The 16,355-nt window shown below is 45.8% G+C and overlaps 1 long non-coding RNA gene across 1 annotated transcript; it reads left to right on the top strand.

Moving 5' to 3' along the window:
- Positions 10,857-15,300, top strand: LOC106503367. The gene is made up of 2 exons (XR_001919950.1): positions 10,857-11,160; positions 13,161-15,300. It is a non-coding gene; the product is annotated as an uncharacterized LOC106503367 (long non-coding RNA).

Here is a 16,355-nt window from a genome sequence, read left to right as displayed (position 1 = left end):
TGATCCACAGTTCTATAATACTTATGGATGCTGAGCTTCATGTGCTCCCTGGACACCTCTATGTCTTCTTTGGGAAAATGTCCACTTAAACCTTGTGCCCCTATTTCACTGGGTTTTTCACTGATGTTGAGGTGCATAAACTGGTTGTACATCTCGTAGGTAAATTCCTTGTGAGTGTCTTTGTTTGCAAATATTATTTCCATTATGAGGTTTGTCTGTTTGTTGTGTTTCTGGTTTCCTGTGTTGTGCTAATACTTTTAAGGAGAATTAGGTCCCATTTATTTTGGTTTTACTTTTCATGATTCTAAGAGATGGGTCAAAAAAGGACTTGCTGCATTTTTTGTCAAAATGTGTTCTCTTTTCCTCAGGAGTTTCACTGTATCCATCCTTTTCTTTAGATCTTTAATCTATTTGGAGTTTGCTTTTGTGTATGCATCAGGGAGTATTGTAGTGGCATTCTCATTATCACTTCTTATAAAACCTGCACGCCATTCTCCACAGTCGCTTTTACTAATTTACCTTTTCGTGAAGAGTGTAGGATGATTCCCTTTCCCCTACACTTTCTCTAGCATTTACTGTTTGTCGACTTTTGGACAATGATGATTGTGAACCATGTGAAGAAATACCTCATTATAATTTTGATTTGCATTTTGGAATTACTCCAGATGTATGCCCAGGCATGGAATTGCTGGGTCCTAAAGTACTTCTATGTTATTTTTGAAATGAACCTTCATACGTTATCCCTTCTGTATGTACCTAGGTACATTGTGATCAACAGTGCAGGAGGGTTCTCTTGTTTCCACATCTTTTCTAGCATTTATTGTTTATAAAAAATAATTTTACTCATTTCTCTTTGGTTGCACTGGGTCTTGGTTGCTGAGCGCAGGCTTTCTCTGTCTGCAGCAAGCAGGGGCTACTCTCTATAGTTTCACTGGGGAGGCTTCTCATTGCAGAAAGTGGGCTCTAGAGCTCCAGGCTTCAGTAGTTGCATCGCAAGGGGTCAGTAGTTGTGGTTCAAGGGCTCTAGGGCACAGGCTCAACGGTTGTGGCACACGGGCTTAGTTGCCCCATTTATGTGGAATCTTCCCAGACCAGGGATTGGATTTGTGTCCCCAGCATCAGCAGGCTCATTCACTGGCTCACCAGTGAAGTCCCAGCATTTATTCCTTAAGATGGTTTGAGATGGCCATTCTGACCAATGTGAGTGCTTAGCTCATTGGACTTTGATTTGCATTTTCCTAATAGTGATGCTGAGCACATTTTCATGTGCCCAGGTGCAATCTGTAGGCCTTCCTTGGGTAAATATCCTTTTTGATCTTTGGTCCATTTCTTTCTTGGATTGTACTGATTTTTGATATTGAGTTGCTCGAGCTGTTTCTGTGTTTTAGAGAGGAATCCCTTGTGGGTATCTTTCTTTGCAAATATTTCTTCCTATTTTGAGGGTTGTCCTTCTCTCTCCTTTAGTGTTTTTTTGGTACACAAATGCTTTTATGGTTAATTTGGTCCCATTTTCTGATTTGTGATTTATTTTCCACTATTTTAAGAGGTGGAGCCACAAAGAGTTTGCTGTATGTATGTCAAATCATATTCTGTTTATATTTTTTCCTTAATAATTTCATAGTATCTGTCTTTGCATTTAGGTATTTATACTGTTGGGGGTTTATTTTGTGTAGAGTGTTAAGGAGTTTTCTAATTTCATTCCCCTTCTCATGGTTGAAGGAGCCCTCACAGAGCCTTCATAATGGCTGTTATGAATCTGCATCTCAAGCCTGGGTGGAAGAGTGTTCCCTTTGTCTCCACACTCTCTCCAGCACTTATCATTTGTGCAGATTTTGGCGATAGTTATTCTGACCAGTGTGATGTGATATCTGGGTGTGGTTTATATTTGCTTTTCTTTAATGTTTACCGATGTTGACATTGTTTCATAAGATTTTTTTCTTAAGGGTGTGAGTTAAAGTTACCTCTTAAAATAGGCTTTTTTAACGCCTGCCTTGTTTTGGATTCTTTTTCAGTGATAACCCCTAGGACATTTCCTGAGGGCAACTGTTTTTTTACTACCCACCTGGATCCTTGTGAATATTAACTGCCCAGCAGCACAACTCTTCTGGAGAAGGAAATGGCAACCGGCTCCAGTACTCTTGCCTGGAAAATCCCCTGGATGGAGGAGCCTGGTGGGCTGCAGTCCATGGGGTCGCGAAGAGTCGGACATGACTGAGTGACTTCACTTTCACTTTTCACTTTCATGTATTGGAGAAGGAAATGGCAACCCACTCCAGTGTTCTTGCCTGGAGAATCCCAGGGATGGGGGAGCCTGCACTTCTTCATGCCACACTCTTCCCCCCAACCCCATGTAATTTCCTTGTTATTGCCTATTGGAATAGAATGGATTTCTGATATTGTGTATGTTTCAGGTGTATAGAAACTCAATTTAGTTATACATAGACATTTATTCAGTCTAGCCTTCTTTTCTGCATATAGGTGATTACAGTGTGTTCAATAAACTTTTCTATGCTATTCAGTAGGTACTTTTTATCAACTCTTTGATGTATATTAATGTGTATATGTTAATTCAAGTCTCTTAATTTATCCCAAATGTACCTGGAGGTTGGGGGCTCTCCAGATGTCCACAACCAGGTGCTTTTAGAAGGTCCTTTTTGGAGGCACACTGCCTGCTACATGCTCCCAGCGCTCTCAGCCCCAGGACGCTCCAGCCTTGGGAACCAAACCAGTCAGGCTCCAGGGATGTGACAGCAGCCCAGCTCAGTATGTGCTGAGGGGAACAGAGTCAGAATGTCCTTTTTGTTCTTTCTGTTTTCATCCCATCATTTGAACTTAGTGTACAGTGAATTACAATCTTGCGGGTGGTTTGTTTTTCCGTTTCCTTCCACTACAGCTTGTTTCACTTCCACATAGGTGTAGATATGATTTGTTAGGATGTTTTCTTTATAGGTTATCGCAGAGCATGGAGTGAGTTTCCTTGTGGTACACAGTGGGTCCCGGTCACTTACCTTATCAATAGTAGTGTGCATAGCTTAGTCTGAAGCAGCTCATTTCTCCATGCCCCACATCTTTATTTCCTGCTGACTAGAAGTTTCCTTTCTAAGTCTGCGAGGCTGTGTCTCAGGCAATGAGCTCATTTGTATCCATCTTTAGCTTACACCTGGAGGTGATATCATAGGATACTTGCCTGTCCTTGGCTCCCTTACTTCACTTGGGATAATCATCTCTACTTTCTTTGCTGAAGCTGGACTTGGCATTGTTTCTTATTCATGGTTGGAAATATTGCATTGTGTACGTGTGCCCCATCCTCTGTTTCCATTCATAATTAACTTGCTTCCCTGTGTTGGCCATTGTACCTAGTGGGGCAAAAATCATGGGGTCACCCACCTCTATTAAAATTTTCACTGTCATAACCTGGGTGCCTGGACCCCAACCCAAGTCAGACATCAAACACAAGCCTACTCAGGCTCCAGGAATGGGAGAGCAGCCCAAGTCAGGGAGGTCGGAGGGAATAAAATAGCCATTACTTTTCTTTCCCTTTCTTTTCTTTAATCTCATGCCAATGCTCTTTTGAAGTATAGCCAACTTGCAGTTTTGTGCTTCTCTGTGTCCAGCCAACTGATTAAGTTATGAAATATATTTAAGGCACATTTGTACTCTTTTTTACTCTTTTGACATAGTATATTGAACAAGGTTGAGTAAACTTCTCTGTGCTGAACATCAGGTCCTTGTGGAATATCTATTACAGTGACAGATTTTTATATATATTAGAGAAAAATATTTCTGTGACTCTGTGCATTTAAGGAAGTCAGGAGATAACCCTTGTGGATTATCTAAATCAGATACACATTTGCATTTGAATCTCAGAGTCTCTCTTTGTGCTGTAAATTACTTCCCCTGTATCTCTTTTATTTTGCCTAGAAAGGACATCACCTGCTGTTTTCTTCCGCTGCTGCTGACTTACTTAGCGTATGATCCTTGAAGGTCCATCCTTGTGGGGAAAATTGGCATAATTTTATAATTTCAGTGGTTTTTTTATGTCTGAGTAATAGCCCATTGTAGATATGTACCACATTTCTTTAAGATTTAACCTGTACATGGACTTCTTGGGTCTGTATCTTGAGTATTGGAGGTAGCACTGCAGTGAATGTTGGGGTACATATGTGTGTCATTTTGAATGATGTTTTTTCGTAATATAGGCCAGGTGTTGATGTTAAAATCTTAGGTTTAATTCTCTTGAAATTTTTTGTTCTGGCCTGTGGAGGGTGTCCCTTCAAGGGGCTGTTTCCAATGTCTGTTCCCACGGAAGCCTGTAGGGGTAATCCATCATCTCCCGGCTCTCTCCCCCATTAACTGTTTGCAGACCGGATAGTGATTCTGTTAGATGGGGTATGATTTCTTCTTGTCATTTTGATTGGCATTTCTCCCGTAATATTTAGGGATGCTGAGCAACTTGTCCTGTGGCCGTTTGCATATTTTTTTTCCCCTTAAAGGGTGTGAGGAAAATTTACCTGTTGCCGCTGGCTTCTTGAAATTTGGCTATTTCTGGAATTTATTTCTGCAAAACTGGCTGCAGGACCTTTCCTGAGGGCAGTTGTTAACAGCCCTCCAGGTCTTGTGAAGTCGAGTGGAGATGCCACTCAGCACCAGTGGTCAAGTTGCAGTTACAGGAAATGACCACAAGGTGGCAGCACTTCTTCATACACAACTCGGGTAGAAACGAGAGTTTTAGGAATAGTTGGCTTCCTGGGCTGTGAATTAGAGTGGAATGAGAAGGCAATGGCACCCCACTCCAGTACACTTGCCTGGAAAAATCCCATGGACAGAGGAGCCTGGTAGGCTGCAGTCCATGGGGTCGCGAAGAGTCGGACACGATTGAGCGAGTCTGGTAGGCTGCAGTCCATGGGGTCGCGAAGAGTCGGACACGATTGAGCGACTTCCCTTTCACTTTTCACTTTCACGCACTGGAGAAGGAAATGGCAACCCACTCCAGTGTTCTTGCCTGGAGAATCCCAGGGACGGGGGAGCCTGGTGGGCTGCCGCCTATGGGGTTGCACAGAGTCGGACACGACTGAAGCGACTTAGCAGCAGTAGCAGCAGCAGTGCCTGAGCAAACACCCAAGGGCTTAAATATCACTACTTCTTCCCCCTAAAGCTTTACTTCTCCCCTCCAGACTCATGTCTACCTGGGGCACCGCTCCCTGCCGAGGTGCCTAGGAGGCTGCTCTCTCAGGAACGAGGCGTCAGCTGGAGTCCCAGCACCAGATCCCTGGATACTTGGTGACTTTACCCTGGCCCTTGAGGCCAGAGAGTCAGGCCACCATCGTTGGGGTGCACTAGGGATTCTGGTCTCAGACAGAGAAAAGCAGACAGTACAGGTTTAAGAGAGGTCTCAAGGCAGGGCACCCTGCCTGACTGTGTCAGCCCCACCCTAGTCCAGCTCTAGGACTCAAGCCTACTCAGGTTCCGGGGGTCAGACAGCATCCCAAGTCAGGGAGGTTGGAGGGACTAAACTAGGCATTACTTTTCTTTCCTTTAATCTCAAGCCAATGGTATATTGAAGTATAGTTGATTTGCAGTTTTGTGCTTGCCTGCTGTGTACAATGGACTAGTTATGACATATACATGTAGCATATTTGTACTTTTTTTTTTTGCCATAGAGGTTATTGAACAAGGTGGAGTAAATTTCTCAGTGATCAAATCTTTGTGGAGTATTTATTAGAGATACAGATTTATTTTGTATATATGCAAGAAACAAAGGAAGGAGATAGTCCTTTTGGATTATCTATTACAGCTACAGATTTCTATGTATATGTTAGAGATAAGTATTTTTTTGTCTATGTGCTTGGAGGAAAAGAAAGAAAAAGGAGGAAGAAGACAGATAATCCTTGTGAATTACCTAGTAAAGATTTCTGTGGGTATGTTAGAGACAGATTTCAGTACACATGTGGAAGGAAGGAAGGAAAGAGAACTCTTGTGGATTACAGATACTGATTTCTGTGCACACATTAGTACTTCTAATTCATACCTGGCCCTTCCCTCTTTTTTTCCCAAAAGCTTTGTGTTTGAATCTTAGGGTCTTCTGTTGTGTGGTTAATTGTTTCCCCTGTGTGTCTTATTTTTGTGGAGAAGGGACATCATCTGCTATGTTTTTTCTATGTTGCTGACTACACTAAACATATGATCCTCTAACATCCAACTTTGTTTGGATCAGTGGCATAATTTCATGACGGTTTTTCATGCCTGAGTAAGAGCCTAAGGTATATATGTACCACATTTCTTTAAGATTTAATCTTTCAATGGAACGTTTCTTTGGTCTGTCTTGGCTATTGGAAGTAGCCCTGCAGTAAACGCTGGGGTGCGTGTGTCATTTGGATGATGGGTTTTTTTTGTAATATAGGCTCAAGTGTGGATATTGAAACCCTAGACTTAGTGCTTTTGAAATTTTTCACTGTTGCCTGTGGAGGATGTTTTTTCTAGGGGCTGTTGCCAGTTCCATTGGCAATAGTTCCAGGGTTCCAATGGAACCTGTTCCATCATCTCCCAGCGCTCTCCCCCATTTACTGTTTGCATACAGTCAGGGTGGCCATTCCGTCAGATGGTAATTGATCATTTGTTGTCATTTATGATTGGGATTCCTATGGTAATCATAGGTTGAGCATCCTGTCCTGGGCGATTTGGGCCTTTTATTTTATATTTTTTTCCTTAAAGGGTGTGAGGCACATTTTATCTGTTCTCGACAGTCAGTTGTGTTTGGAATTTATTTCTAGAATACCAGCGGCAGGGCTTTTCCTGAGGGCATCTGTCACTGAGAGCCCCACAGGTCTTGTGAATTGGAGTTGCTGGGAAGCAATCATGGCCAACATGTAGTTATAGGAACTGTCCACAAGGAGGCAGCACTTATTTGTGCTCAACTGTGATTCCACACGGAGAAGGCGATGGCACCCCACTCCAGGACTCTTGCCTGGAAAATCCCATGGACAGAGGAGCCTGGTAGGCTGCGGTCCATGAGGTCGCGAAGAGTCGGACACGACTGAGCGACTTCCCTTTCACTTTTCACTTTCATGCATTGGAGAAGGAAATGGCCACCCACTCCAGTGTTCTTGCCTGGAGAATCCCAGGGACGGGGGAGCCTGGTGGGCTGCCGTCTATGGGGTCACACAGAGTCAGACACGACTGAAGTGACTTAGCAGCAGCAGCAGTGATTCCACATGCAACCAGAGCCTTGGGGAAAGACGGCTTCCTGGGCTCTGAATTAGAGTGGACGGTGCCTGAGCAAACTCCCAAGGGCTTAAGTCTCAATATTTCTTCCCCCAAAGCTCTACCTGCCCCCCTCCGCCCAGCCCCCTCCGCCCAGACTCATCCCACCCTGGGGCACTGCTTCCTGCTGAGGGGCCTAGGAGGCTGCACTCTCAGGAAGGAGGCCTCAGCTGGGGACCTGAATACTTGGTGACTTCACTTGGTCCCCTAGGCCTGAGGGTCAGGCCACCATCTTTTGGGTGCACTCTGGATTCTGGTCACAGCCAGGGAAAACCAGGCAAAACAGGTTTAAGAGGTGCCTCATGAAGGGCACTCTGCTGGCCCCAATCCAGCCATGGGATTCAACACCACCCAGGTTCCAGGGATCCATACTATCCCAAATTATGGAGGTCAGTGGGCGTAAACTAGGCTTTACTTTTCATTCCTGTTCTGTTCTTTACTCTCATGCCAATGCTGTTTTAAAGTATAGTTGATTTGCCTTTTGTGTTTGTCCTCAGTGTACAATGGACTGATTCAGTTATGACGTATACATACAGCATATTTGTACTTTTTCGGGTTCTTTTGCCGTAGGGGTTATTGAACAAGGTCGAGTAAAGTTCTCAGTGCTGAACATCAGATCCCTGTGGGACATTTATTAGAGGTATAGGTGTTGTGGACATGTGTAAGGAAAAAAGGAAAGAGTCCTTGTGGATTATCTATGACAGCTACAGATTTCCATGTATATGTTAGAGATAAATGTTTCTGCCTATATGTGTATGGTAGGAAGGAAAGAAGGCAGGATATAAGCCTTGTAGCTTACCTAGTACAGGTACATATTTCTGTGGGTATGTTAGAGATACAGAATTTAGTGCCTATGTAGAGGGAAAGAAGGAAGGAGATAATCTTTCCAGATTATCTATTACAACTTCAGATTTCTGTCTGTATGTTAGTACTGACCTCCTGATTCATCTCTGGCCTGTTCTTTTTTTTTTAAATTCTTTGTGTTTGAATCTCAGTCTCTTTTTATATCATAAAATACTTCCTGTGGATTTTTTTTTTTTTTTTACCTATAAGGGACAGTATCTGTTATTTTCCTCCTCTGTTGCTGACTTCCTTAGTTTATGATCCTCCAAAGCTCCTCCTTGTGGGAACCACTGGGATAATTTCATGGGGTTTTTTCAAGTCCGAGTAATAGCCCACTGTATATGTCACGCGAGTGTATGTTCCTCGGTTCTTTGTCTCGTCACAACAAAGATTTGCAGTGACGGACATTAAAGCCCCCTCGGCGTGTCGCAGCTCTCAGGTCTTGGATAGACCGTGTTATAGCTCTCAGGTCTCGAATGGACCGTGTTACAGCTCTTAGACAAATCAGCGTTACAGCTCAGTGTTACAGCTCTATTTTATTTAGAAGATAGCAGGAAAATCCATCTTTGAGGTGTGAGGGCAAAAGAGATCTAAAGAGACCAGGAGAAGAGCGCCCTAGGGCATGGGAGAGAGAGAGAGAGAGAGAGCTGGCTCTGGCTCCTCTATTTATATGTTCATCTGTCCCTGGGCCTGTCCCATGTAAACTGGGCCAGCCTGGAGTGTTGTTTTACCTGAGGGCCTCACTTCGGTCCTCGGACCTTTTGTTTCATTTTCGAGGGCTTTTCCCTTTCTGTGTTGTAGCCACCGCCCTTTTGGACTCCTTTTCCCTGTTCTACCTACCTAACAGGATGAAATGGCTGGATGGCATCACCGACTCAATGGACATGAGTTTGAGTAAGCTCTGGGAGTTGGTAATGGACAGAGAAGCCTGGTGTGCTGCAGTCCGTGGGGTCACAAAGAGTTGGACTTGACTGAGTGACTGAACTGAAGAACTTATGCTGACAATCTTTTCTCGTAGTTTATGGCCATCTCTCTGCCTTTTCTGGAGAAATGTGTATTTAGATTTTTAGAAATGTTTTATTGGATTGATTTTTTATATTGAGCTTTATGAGTTTGTGTGGAGATAAATTCCCTGGTTTCCTTAGCTATGCAAATGTTTTTAAGGTCTGTTAGGTCCCATTTGTTTATTTTTATTTGTCCTGATTCTAAGTGGTGAATCAAAACAGAACTTGCTGCACTTCATGTCAAAACTGCATTCTGCTTTTTTTCCTGAGGAGTTCCATTGTATCTGTCCTTTTATTTAGACCTTTTAAATCTATTTGCCGTTCATTTTTGTGTATGGTGTTAGGGAGTCATTTAATTTCATTCTCACCTTCATGCTAAGGAACCTGGCCCGTGTCCTCCACAGTGGCCACTCCCAATTTCCATTCCCAGAATCAGTGTGAGAGGGTTCCCTTGGCTCTACACCCTCTCCAGCATTTATTGTTTGTAGAGTTTCTGCCTATGGCCACTCTCACCTGTGTGAGGTGATACATCATTGAAGTTTTGATTTGCATTTTTCTCATATTAATGATGCTGACATCTTTCCATGTGATTTTTTTAAACAATGTGAGTTAAACTTACTTATTGAAGTTGACTTCTTGAACCCTGACCTATATTTAATAGTTTTCCATTTTCCGATGACTTGCCTAGAATATTTCTTTAGAGCAGGTGATTTTTTTACTTACAGCCCCTCAGGCCTTATGAATATTAAGTGCTCTTGAGCTTTGGTTTTAAAGCTGTTGCTATGCAAAATAGCCACAGGATGGGAGCATATCTTTATAACCAACTCTGGTTCCTGGGGGAATCAGAACCTTGGGGAAAGTCCTGTTCCTGGACTGTCAGGAATGTGCCAGAAGAAACACCCAAGGCTTGTATCCCATCCCTTCCTTTCTTACCCCATCCCCTGGACACATCCCAGTTCTTGCACCACCCCTCTGGGGAAGGTGCTTTCATCCATAGGTGGGGTGATCCTAAGGAAGGAGGCTGGAGGTGGGAACCCCACCAACAGGAGACATGGAGCCCATGGGTCTTATCAGAGCTCTTCCAGCCCAGAGGCTCCACGTCCTTTGGGTGCAGTAGGCGTAGTTTCACTGCAGGATGGTCCTCCTGGATCTGGAGGTTGTGGGCTGATGCAGAGGGGAAGAGGCTGGTCAGGTCCACGGGGCAGGGCTCATTGGCTGGCACATCCTCCCCAGCTCTGTCAGCCCCATGACAGTCCATCCTTGGGAAACCAGCCTGCCCAGGCTTCAGGGCTATGACAGCAGCCCAGGTCACCAAGGCCTGAGGGGAACAGAGTCAGAATTCTCTTTTTATAATTTGTATTTTGTATTGGTGTACAGGTGACTTACAAAGGTGTAGGGTTGAAGGAAGAAACAGAACAGGCTTTGTCTTGAAAGCAGGACTCCATCTTGAGCCGAACTGTGGACTTTGAGCTATACGCCAGTATCTATGGGAACAACCTACCAAGTGGAAAACCAGGCCCCTGGAAGGAAGAGCCCCAGGGCTTTCCATCACCTAAAAGAATCCTCTAATTATCTGTGTAACTGAATAGAATCGTACATTCTGTTCTTATTGGGGTGTGACCACAAGCCTGTTGGTAACTGTCCACTGTTACCTGCCTAGACTTAAGGCATATGAATCACGGGTTAGCTTTGATTGTATCTTTCTCCTTTGTTCAGACTAGTTTCAGGGAACTTGGGGGAGGGGGCACGTAAGCTTAGGGCACATAAGGTTTTCACAAAAAGTGGGCCTGCCGGCGTAATAAACTGCATTCCACTATCTGCATCGTCCTTCTGAGTGAGTTTGTTTCCCGGAAGGCGTGGCTACATTTGGTGCACTGGCCGGGAAACTCCTCACTTTGAGACAAGTTCCATTTGGGACGACTCCGAGGCTTTGCGGCTTGAATCTTCTAGAGGGCGGAAGGTGCCTTGCCCTTCTGGAAGGATTCTGCGTCTCAACGCTGGGGACTTTCACCTTAGCAGGCAGTGGACAGCAGCAGGGGAACTGAGTGCTCAGGTGAGGAGGAACCCACCCGGCAGGGTGGAAGAGGGGGCCTGATCACCCCCCAGGAGGGACTAGAAGGGGCACGGACCCACAGGGGCCTGGAATAGGCAGGCAGCCATTTCTTGGTACATAGGTCGACGAGCATGCTAGGGCTTTGGAAGGGAATTTATGAAGGTCATTTAGGAGGTGTGCCATCTGGGGGGGAATTATTACCAAGTGATCCCCAGGGGATTTTTAGGAAAAGAAACTGGTCCTTGTATGCTCATATTCTCCCCTCCCCCAGGAGGTATCCCATCTGCTGTGAAATTCTTGACCCCCCTCGGAATTGTCAGGCTAGAAGGAGGGAGATAACATAAGTGAGTATGAAGAGGCTCTTCTGGAGACGGCCTGGGACATGGGGTATTTAACCCATCTGTGTTTTCATCCGCACCTGATCAAGCCCACCAAGGCAGAATGGACTTTAAGGGAGAAACAGTCTTGGACCACGTGGTTTCTGGTTCAGCTGTGCTGACTGGCAGGTGAAGACATGCCAATCCCCCTTCTCTCTCCGGGATCTGGCAGGATTTGGATGAAGATGACCTGCCCCCCACCCCCATACTGGATGACGACGCGCCCACTGGCCCAGTGCTCCACCAGGACCTGAGGCCGCCTTAATGCCCAGTCCAGGGCCAGGTGAAGTCCTGCAGCAGCCACTGCTCCTCTGCCAGCTCTGCCAGAGGTCGTCAAGCCACCCCCTCCACAGGCTCCAATCCCGGTGGCAGAAGCCTCTGGCCAACACTTCCAGGATCCGGCTCAGCCGAACCACCCAAGCTATACCCGCCTCTCCTTTGAGGACTGACTGGAAGGGGAAAGGAGACCCTGGAATCAGACGGAGGCTGCTGGATCTCAGATGGCGATTACATGCAGCCTTTGCGTCTCAAGCCTACCCCAAAAATGTCAGATGGGTGGGGTACCAAGTGATTCATGAATTTTTATACATCCCTGAATGCCCAGTACCTTTGTTGGGAAGAGACTTGTTGTGTAAATTGGGGGCAGAAGTGACCTGTCCCCCCACGAAAGACCTACTCTTCAAGTGGGCTCAACCACCTATTTACTCTTTCTCTCGGTAACGCCTCAAGATGAATGGAGGCTGCATGATCTCCCAGAAGGGAAATCGGCCGGGCTAAACAGTGTAGAGAAAGAATTAAGTCAACATATTCCCTGAGGTCTGGGCAGAAGACAATCCACCCGCCCTCCCACCCCAGGCTTGCAAAACAAGTCCCAGTGGTAAGAGAACTCAAACCTGGTGCAATTACATCAGCACTTGCCTTGGGCCTGCCAGACCTTGCTAAGCCGTTTACTCTTTACGTGACTGAAAAGGACAAGGTGGCTATGGGAGTGTTGTGGTGACATGGGACAGACCCGTGGCTTATCTCCTGAAATGGCCGGACAGTGTTGCCACTGGGTGGCCAGGATGCTTACAGGCAATTGCGGTGGTTGCCTTACTAGTCTGGGAGGCAACCAAGCTAAATTTGGGCCAAGATTTGATGATAAAAGTCCTGTATTCGATCAACACTCTCCTGCAAGGGGACCCCCATAAATGGCTGTCGACATCAGTCATATACTGCTGAGGACATCAAAAAGAGGATACCCCCCAGGCTCAGGGGAACATACTGGCAGATGGACCGCTAAACAAGCAGCCGAAGGCTTGGGGGTGACAAGTGAGTCCCCTATTAAAGTTCTCATGTTGGTGGAGCTGCCTGAGCTAACGCTGGAGTCTCCAAAATACAGCGAAGCCTAAAACCAACTAGCCAAAGCGGAAGGGGCCATCAAAACTGAAAAGGGATTGTGGGAATTGCCAAGTGGCAAATTATTGGTACTGGAGGAGCTGGTACCCACTCTGGTAAGCCAAATACACCAAGCGACCCACCTAGGCCATGTTAAACTGAAAGAACTAATTTGAAAATATTTCTTGATTCCCCACCTCTTCCCTATGTAGGACAGAATCTCAGAACTGCACTGCTTGTTCACAGGTCAATGCTGCCTCTCAGCACAGACAAAAACCTCTGGGGATTCAGCTGAAAGGCACGCTGCCCTTTGAACACCTGGGAGTGGACTTCACTGAAATGAAACCTCACCAACACTACCGTTACCTGCTGGTCATGGTATGTACGTTCTCGGGATGGGTAGAAGCTTTTCCTACCCGGACTGAAAGAGCGTCAGAAGTAGCCCTGTGCCTGCTTAGGGAAATAGTTCCCAGATTTGGATTTCCTTCCAGCACTGGATCAGACAATGGTCCGGATTTCATAGCTGATATAGTACAAGAAGTAAGCAAAACTTTAAGCATCAAACGGAAACTGCACACTGCGTACAGGCCCCAGAGTTCTGGGATGGTGGCACGGACCAACCGGACACTTAGAGAGGCACTCTCCAAGTGGGTCATAGAGACTGACTGCTCCTGGGTGGACTTGCTTCCGACGGCTCTGCTCAGACTCAGGATGACCCCGCAGTCCCAAGGCTGTTCTCCACACGAAATTGCGTATGTGAGGCCCCCTCCCATAATAATACGGGTGTCAACAAATTTGCCTCAGGTAAGGAGAGGGATAGGATTTCGCAGCAGATAGAACTGGGTAAGGTAATAAATCAGGTAACTGAGTCTGTATAAGAAAGGGTGCCATTCCCCCTTGGGGAAGAGATTCATGAGTTTACTCTTGGTGACCAAGTATGGGTCAAAGATTGGAAACGAGATTCACTAGCCCCTCAGTGGAAGGGCCCTTATACCGTTATTCTAATTACCCCTACTGCAGTGAAAGTTGCAGGTATTGCCCCTTGGATCCATCATATGAGGGTGAAGTGAACATACCACGCAGACCCAGAAAACGCTGAGTGGACTGTACAGAGGGACCCCGCTGACCGTCGAGAGACCAAGATCATCCTTAGAAAGAAGAAGGAAAGAAGATCCTGGACGAGCCCCTTGAGGATGAAGCCACACGATCAACTCCTGCTGCTTGGTCTCACCAACGTGCACATTCCTACGCGGACTTCCACAATACCTCCCGCTGTTGGGTACGCGGGGCTATGCTTCTTCCTGTGATGGATGGAGTTCCCTGGTGGGTGTCACCACTCTGCCAAGGAAATTTTAAACCACTCTGCATTTTTTGGGACAACAAAAAGAGACTTTGCTCTCTCTTGTCAATCATAATCTCTCCCTGCTCTCTTGGTTTTAGCCAGACCTAACAGTCAATAGACTCAGGTCATGGGGTCACTCACATATTATGTAAACACCAGTTCATTAAAGTAACAGAAGCGGTAATTCAAATAAAATGGTTTTGCACATGCTCACAGCTGCTCAAGGAGGGACCTGTGCTACAGTTAAGGTTGAATGCTGTGTATACATTCCTGATTCATCTGGCGATGTATCAGCTGCTTTCGACATCATGAAAAACCAGGTAAAAACAATGTCAAATGAAAACATTCCTTCCTGGACTTCGGTACTATCTTGGGTGAAGGGTGATTGGCGAAAAACTATATTTACCACTGTTATAGTTGCCCTGATAGTTCTACTCTGTGGACGCTGAATTTTACAATGTATTATGAACTTTGCAACCCAAAGGTTGGTGTCGTTCCCCCAAACTGGCGGTCGGAGAGCCAGGGTGCAATATATCCTTATGAATGATGCTCATACTATGAGTTAAGAGCATCAAGAGGGGGGAATGAAGGAAGAAACAGAACAGGCTCTATCTTGAAAGCAGGACTCCATCTTGGGTCAGACTGTGGACTCTGAGCTATATGCCCACTATCTATGGAAACGATATACCAACTGAAAAACCAGGCCCCCTGGATGGAAGAGCCCCAGGGCTCTCCATCACCTAAAAGAATACTCTATTTGTGTAACCGAATAGAATCATACATTCCATTATGCTTTATTGGTATGACCACAAGCCTATTGATAATTGTCACTGTTAACTACCTAGGCTTTAGGCATATGAATTACGGGTTAACTTTGATTGTATCTTTCTTTTTCCTTTGTGCAGACTAGTTTCAGGGAATTTGGGGAGGAGGGTTTGGGGACATATGCTTAGGGTATAAGGTTTTCACAAAAACGGGTCTGGGTCCTTGGCTAAGAGGAGACTCTGCCTTGGGCCCGCCGGTGTAATAAACTGCACTCCACTATCTGCACTGTCCTGAGTGAGTTTGTTTCCCAGAACCCATGGCTATAAGAGGGTGTTGTTTTTGTTTTTTAGTTTTAGGTGGACAGCAATATGATTCACTTGTGCATAGGTGTGTACACGTCCTTTCTGGGTTCTCTTCCCATAGAGTTTATTATGCGATGTGACTAGGGGTCCTCATTGATTATTTCAAAGAGTAGCGTGTGTACGTTCATCTCCACCAGCTCGTTTCTCACTGTGCACCACCTTTCCCTTTTGGTAACTATAACGGGCTTTGCTATGTTGTAAAGCTGTTTCTGTTTGTAAAGAAGTTCGTTTGGATCCAGTTCTAGAATCCACCTCTGCTTCCCTGAAGTGGCGCTGGCTACCCCCAGCACTTGGCAGTTGGAACAAGGAAACGACAATCTTCTAGAGTCAAAGGACTCAATTTTGTTTGTAGGGTAAGTATATGTAATTCGATAGCTAGTTCAGCCAGTAATGATGTTTTGTGTGTCCTTTCTGTGTGTTAAGAGCTGACAGGCTCGATTTTGGACACATGAGCTGAGCATCTGTCTAGAGGCCACATAGACTCACACGAGCTGTGTGCACGGCCTGGGGCCTCACAGACACAAGCTGAGCATCGGCCTAGGGGGCTCACAGACACACACGAGCTAAGCACCTGCTGAGAGCCCTCAGAGACATACACGAGTAGACAAGGACAAAACTGCAGACCAACTAGACTTCAACATAGCATCGGCCTGAAATTAAAGGAAAGGAAAGCAATGCCTAGTTTGTTCCGTGAAACCTGCTTGACTTAGGATGCTACCTGAATCGTGGAACCTGAGTTGGCTTCAGTTCCAGGGCTGGATTGGGGTGGCGTCGAGACAGCTTAGCAGGGTGCCCATCTTAGATAACCCCTCTTAAACCTGTACTGTCTGGTTTGCCCTGGCTGGGGCCAGAATCCTAGTGAACCCAAATCCTAATGGCCTGACCCTCTGACTTGGAGGAACATGGAAAATCACCCAGACCCCAGCGCCCGGGTGCTGGGGTCCCCAATTCAAGACTTCTTCCTAAGAGTGC

Source organism: Capra hircus, chromosome 21 (assembly GCF_001704415.2).
Source record: "Capra hircus breed San Clemente chromosome 21, ASM170441v1, whole genome shotgun sequence".
Lineage (NCBI taxonomy): Eukaryota > Metazoa > Chordata > Mammalia > Artiodactyla > Bovidae > Capra > Capra hircus.
This window is presented reverse-complemented; position numbering and strand designations above follow the sequence as displayed.